Raw genomic sequence first — 7,482 nt, forward strand, 5'->3', positions numbered from 1 at the left:
CAAGATGATTGCGGCTTATGCTTGAGTTGAAGGGCTTACTTTTTGAGGGCAAAAAGTAGGTTAACGGGGGAGTATTGTTACGTAATTTATATTATTTATATTTATGTTTTATTATTATTTTCATGTTAGGGAGTGGTATGCTATTTTGGTTTAGTTGGGGGTGTCTTTTGTAATTGGAATTCTATTTAGTTACGTTTGATTTGGAATGAAGATCAGAATGTTTTGAGATAATATTTCTTCCTCTATTTTGGTTTCTTTTTCTCCAATCTTGCTAACCGTACCACCGACATACTAACATTGCTGCTGACAGAGCTTCTATGGTAGGATGTCTAATAATAATAGGTATGGCCCACCAACACAGTACATGCATGCTTACTTAGGCCCACCTGACTCCCATGTTCCCGGTAGATGGCTACTATGCCTAGCTTATAACTTATAAGTTATAACAACATGCCTCCTATTCCCAAACTCGTATACTCGTATTAGTATCAGGCTACTTATCTTCACTAAGCTTCTAGGCAACGGTAACCGGTAAGAAACTTATTTTAACTTGTAGGAGTTAAGTTAACCTTGTTGGATTAATCAGATGTTTATTGTATTAGTATGAAATAAAAAACGCGAAAATGGAAGAAAAAAAATTTGTTTAGGGTATGTTTAGTTTTAAACCCGGTTGCATTAGGAAATGTAATCTTCAAATAAATGCGTATGTTGTTAGTTGTGTCCGGTTATGCTATACATATACTATGTTCTCCCCGGTTTAACTTTTCGAGGTCAAATGCCATGGTCAAATAAATTTACTTGTTGATTCTTCCTTCAATAAAGCAGTTTAAATGTTTTAAAGTATTTAATTTTAGAAAAAATAGCAAAACTAGTCAATATTAATGTTTGGATGTTTTTTTCAACGGACGTCCTTTAGCAAACTTAATAACATAAAACATCATTTATATTTAAAAACTCTATCACGTTTTATCCTTTAACCCTGACCCAGTTAAAATTTTATGTTTTCATGTGCAAGGCACATGAGGGTATTTTTATAACTTTAAATGTTTATTTAATAATTGAAACTAAAAGAAATACTATATTTATAAATAATATCTCTCTCTCTCTCTCTTCTACTATAGTGCTACCCACCTCCACCACAGTCAACCGACGTCTGCTACCCACCGCCACCACCACACCATACTATCCATGGCATCTCCACAATCTACCCTACACATCATCATCATCATCATCATCGTACTCAGTATATCCCACGAATAACAAAACTATGGTAGTGTTTGAGGAGGGTAAAATGTAAACAGTTTTACCTCTACCATTTAGGAATAGAGAGGCTATTTTCGGTGAGACCCCGGCTTGATCGTAGTTTTGCATCAAGCCTTGGACATAAGACACATAACACTCAACCATCGGGACACCGTCGATTGGTGCATGTACCCTTGTCTTTCGGCCATCAACGCCACCACATGATTCTTGATTAACCTTCCACCACTTTTTAATGTTATTTTCACGAGATTAGTAAAATAACGTCAAAATTAGTGCAATTTCACTTTTTGCCCACCCGAGGGTTCACACACATATACATTATATGCGCCCACCCGACACCTATAACTTAAACCATTGTTCACCATCACAACCTTTTATTTACCACTATTCACCACCACCACTCATGTATTAGCCTCATATCCGCCATAAACCATTAGACTTTGAATGAAAATAACCAACACCCTTTAATTTCTTCAAATACATCAACCAGATACACACCCTAAAAATAATTTGTATAGTAACCTCATCCTCCCCCTCAGCCCTCAATACACAACGATACCACTACATCGGCCAACCACCGGCACACCACACCACCAAACAACCACAATAACACCACTGCACTTAAGATCCAAAATTAGGGTTTCCAGAATGCCTATTAGGGAGGAAATTAGGGTTTCCGGATAGCCTAATAGGGATGAAATTAGGGTTTCCGGTGAACCACAACCACCACGTCGTTAAGACCTGAAAGCAAAACCCTAATCGAGGTTTTGGTACACTTATCGTGCCTTCATTCGTTTGGTTGTTGGTCTGATTGGACTTCCAACCATCGTCTGATACTAAAATCATCACCAAACGCCACCAAACGGGGCTTCTTTTGGTCGTCGAAAAACGGGAGGGGGTTGTACCCACTGCTGTCATCGCAAATCAGCATCCTCAAGATGCCCAAACCCCATTACTACATACCAGTTTCGTGTCTGCCCCGGTGGTGGTGGTGATGACGGTGGCAGGTGGTGGTGGTAAGTGGAGGTGACGGTGGCTGGGAGAGACATAGTTTATAGAAAGAGAACAGATAGGGAGAGAGAGTGTGGGATGGTTATTCATAATTTTTTTAGTTACTAAATAAACATGTAAAGTTACAAAAATACCCTCATGACTTGGAAAATTTTAACCGGGTTAGGGTTAAATTACAAAACGTGAGAGAGTTTTTAAATATAAAGGATATCTTATGTTATTAAGTTTGCTAAAGCACTTCCGTTGAAAAAACGTCCAAACACAAAGGACTAGTTTTGCTATTTTTCTTTTTTTAATTAACCCATTCCGACCCTAACCCCGTTCTGACCCTAACCCGTTTCGACCCGACCCAACCCATTTGTCAACCCTAGTTATCCTTAACTTTGGTCATCCGTATCATATTTGCCCATCAATAAAGAATTTGGCTATAGCCAACCAGTGAAATGTTATGATAGTTGATGGTGGCGATTAAACCCCTTATTAAGAAGCTCCATTGTTTGTTCTAAACAACAATTCACAATTTCATTTTATGAGAATTCACGTCTTGTGCTTAAGAAACACTTTCTGACTTACGACTAGGGATTTAGTATAGCCGAAATACTTTAATATCAAATGAGTCAGATGGATATCCGATTATTAGAAATTAAGGAACCTAGAAAAACTATAGTTATGGTTATAGAAATCCCGCCTAGGTGCCGATGAATTGTTAACCGGCATCCCACCAGCTTGTGGTCGATTAATCGCTATTTGGGTAAGATTGAAAAAAATATACATTAAAATTTGGTATTGTGTATATTTGAAAAGCTACATACAAATTCCAATTCAATTCATCCCTATTAATATCGATTAATCGCTAGTGTCTACCTCACCACCCCAAATAACACCTAGTGAGTTCTACAACACAGATATGAGTTAAGATTCCAAGTCTTGTGGTTATGCATGTCTGGTCATAAGGAAGATTCCAAGTCGTAGTTGGCTTTCTGGTCGACATAGGGTGATAAGCATGGGCTCTATTGGTCTCATGTTTGAAACCAGCTTCAATGGAGTTTTCTATAGTAGTGGGTTTTCTCCTTGACGGTGTTCCTGGAAATCTGTCCTGGCGATTTAAAATTAATAGGGACGTTAAAATCCCGTCTCAGAAAGACTCACTCGAATAGTCCCAAACGATTTAAAATGGTAAAATAAAATTCCTAGTCAAGTTCGTTTGATAAAGCGCATACCTATAACAATATATTTCATTGACCATAAAATTGAACGAATCAGAAAAATCAATAGATTCCAAGTCAGTACGGTTTAGAATTGGAAATAGTCTATACTTACTTCTTAGACTACCCGTAACGGGCGATAAAGTTGGGCGATTAGGGCAAGCACCCATGCCCCCTCATTTGTGGGGCGATAAGGGGTGGGGGGCAAATATTTATCGTCGCTCTTCCCTTTCCATTTTATTATTATTATATTGGATTGTGTGTGTGATACATATATGGAGCTACAACATCATTACACCCTAAAAACAAAAACTCACCCTTTGCTGACTGGGCGCCACATGGCGCAAAACGCTCATTTATAGCCCTCCACTACATATAGCCTTACATAATTGTTAAATAACTTGAAATACTTCATTTATCACTTTTATTGATGATTATTCTTGTTATTTGTACTTGTATCTTACTAAGAAAAAATCACTTACAACTTTTAAAGATTATAGAATACAAGTTGAAAAACAACTACATCGTCAACAAAATTTATAAGATCATATAAAGAGGTGAATATTATGGTAGACATCATTATGATAGGCTTTGAAGTTCTAACATAAGTGATCATTTGTTAAAAATTTGTTGTAGAAATCATATAAGTTGGTCAAATGACATGAGAGTGATTGGTAAGGTGTGGACTTTTGTGGTTTCAGATTCGAAACCTGATTCATGAGGGTTTTCTGTCACACCCTCAAAATCCACTAACGGAGTTTTACCGTCAGAGGGTGTGAACTAACAGGATCAGAATCATTAGTTATAATCAAACCATAAAAACGTTTAAATGAAAATAAGTGCGGAAGCGTAAAACCATAGAAACCAATGTTGCGTCACGCAGGATGACTTAAAAACCCAATGATAACAGTTTAAAATAAGTTTGCATAATTAAAAAGTGTTCAAGCAATGCATGATCCTAAACCGCGCGCCCACCTCGGCTACCTGAGAATAACATACTAAAAGGGTCAACACGAGGTTGGTGAGTTCACAAAAGCGTTTAGCGTTTGCGTTCAGCGTTCAGCGGTTAAGCGTTTTGTGTTGTGCGTTCAGCGTTTTGCGTTCAGCGTTTTGCGTTACCAGATAATGTTAAATCAATTATATATCGATAGGTAGCTAATCTATACAACAAGTATTACTAAGTGTTCGACACCGAAGCTGACTGTTTATCATTTGCCTTGCCACCAGGTCTATCCCGACCATGGTATGTGTTTAGCCAAGATTACACCCACTCGACCTCCAGTCGAGTTTAGCGTTGGGTGGGGTTTGTCAAACCCAGTAGTACTACTCAACAATGACTCGCTATTATCCAATATTAAACGGTTCGATGAGAATGAAGGACTTTAGTTAACGCGTTTGCCACTTAGTCTTTACAAGTGATATATAATTTATTAACAAAATCTCAAAAGCGTTTTCGGAGTATGTTATCTCCCCCAAATGAAAAGCGTTTGAAAACAGTTTAAAACGGGGTAAGTGAACTCACTGATTGCGAAGAATTTCCCAAAATCATTCACCAAAGGATGCGCGTCACAGAAAACTCTCTCTAGCGTTCTAAAACAACAAAGAGACTTTTCTAAGTGTCGGAACTATTAACGAGTCTCTAGACTCGGCACATAATACCTATGCAGATAACATGTTTCGTGTTTCGTTTGTGAATCGTGTGTGACTTCAACAAGTACACTTGTGATACGATACGTGTGTAAGCAATTATTTACGTGTCGTGTATTAATAATGTACATCACTAGCAATTACTTCCCGTAAGGGCATTTTGGTCAAATCATAACAATCATATAGCACGTATTCCCCACAGGGGCAATTTGGTCAAAACATAACAATTAACTAGCAATAATCATGTTTCATGCAATTTCACAAAATTCAGCAGCTAGTTTCATCGAGACAGAAATTCTACTTGAAAGATTGTACTATTCCACCGATCATAGCATCTCAATTAATTAACCAAAAATCATCAAAAAAGAATATATGTCTTTGGTTTCCAGAACATATTTTATTATATTTTTATTCCACATAGATTTCCCATAATGATCAAAACACTACAGCAAGCTCATAACAGTCAAATTCATGCGCAACAGAATGTTATTTGAAATTCCCGTTAAACGAAAAATCCAATAAATGCAAGACCACTTGGGTTAGGTTCCTAACTCAATAAGTCAACTTCCAAAAGTGGAATCAACCCAATTGGTCTCGTAGTTCATGAGATATAACATTTACAAAACAACCTAACAGCAGGTCTAATAACTCAGCTTTGCACCACGTTTTTGTAAAATCATAAAAGTTAACTTTTACACGTCTAAAAATTACAAATTTATATTCTTTAGAAACTAGACTCAACCTAGTTTACTGTAGTATCAATTATCTCAATCAATTTTCACTTGTACACCCCGTTACAGTCAATCAAACATCAACAACACAATCTATCCAGAAACTGTTTGCATCCAAACTCAACAATTTAACTATCTATGAACCACAAATCATTCATATAATATTCTAGATACCATAACTACTATCCATTCATATCAATTACACCATACATACATAGTTAGGGTTTTATTTGATCTCAAACTCAAAGACACAACAATTATCATGCAATAATATCAAAACTAGTTATCAAATCATCATCAAATCAAACAAGATACATGAACACAATAACACACATATAAAATCGGAATCTAGGGTTTGTAATTAACCCAATAAAAGTTAAGATTAAGCATAGAGGATGCATAGGGTAGTTGTTTATACCTTCCTAGCACCTTAATCTTCAATCAAACTTGAAAAATCTTGTGTATATGTGTGTGTGTGATGGAGCCGATCGCAAGGGAGCAATGGGAGGGTTTGGCCGATCGGTTATGGGGAATGGGGTAGAGGGTTAGGGTTTAGGTTTATTATATAGAATAATATGTTACACCTTGGCCCCTCAACTCCTAAGTATTACTTATCTAGCTTAACTAACTTGATTTTGCACATTGAGTTAACATTATATAACATGTTATCACATAACACATAATCCTAACACATAATTATCAACTCGTTTGCGTTTCGGTGCAATTTCTGAAAGACTACGCATGTAGTAAGTGTTAAGCGTCATTTAAACCCTAGTTTAAATGTAATGAGATGTGCGTTATAGATTCAGTGATCTTAAGTTTGAATTGACGGAGTTGAGTTAACGGAGTTAACCTGAAATTGACGATTGTCACATTTTCTCAACATGACGGGTTTCTTTCTTAACGATATTCCTTTAGTCCTAGCTGAAACCCCAAACAATAGTAGGTGAACTCATTTTCACACCCTCATTGGTTGATGAAAATATTCAGCTTTGGTTAAGTGGGTCCCCTTCGACAATGCAATGTACTAGGGGCGACTCCAAGAAGGGACAATGTAGACGTCAAACCGAGGCACAAAATTTTTTAAAAATTACCGAAATTATTTACATATATATATATATATATATATATTTCTAGAATACCTGAACATTTGTAAGTCCACTACCGTGATAAACCCATTCTAATATCATGATTTTGCTAATTGTTATGTTTATTACTATACTTTAATCATCTTTTAAAAAACATTGTTTACATTATTTAGTTCGTTAAGGCATATGAAATATATTTTTTTTGGCTCGGCCTGGAGATATATGTTTCTCAAGGCCGCCACTGCAATGTACAAACAAGTTGGGAGACCCAAATTTAACTCATGTGTAACCGTGGTTTCCCAATGGCTGCGGAAATATACATAACTGAATCAAACAAGAAGAAACATCCAATAGAAAAAAAAAACAAAATGTAAATCATAAAGAAACTTATAATCCTTAGAAGTTAAATCTTTCACAAAATGGTACATTGTAAGTCTCAAATTAATAATCTTGTTGGTTATGAAAAATTGACTTAATATTACAGAATTCTCCATGCATATTCAAATTAAAAAATACAAAAAAGTCCGAGTCAAGTAC

This window comes from Bidens hawaiensis, unplaced genomic scaffold (assembly GCF_021521415.1).
Source record: "Bidens hawaiensis isolate Kalapana, Puna unplaced genomic scaffold, B.hawaiensis_p1.1 tig00014034_1, whole genome shotgun sequence".
NCBI lineage: Eukaryota > Viridiplantae > Streptophyta > Magnoliopsida > Asterales > Asteraceae > Bidens > Bidens hawaiensis.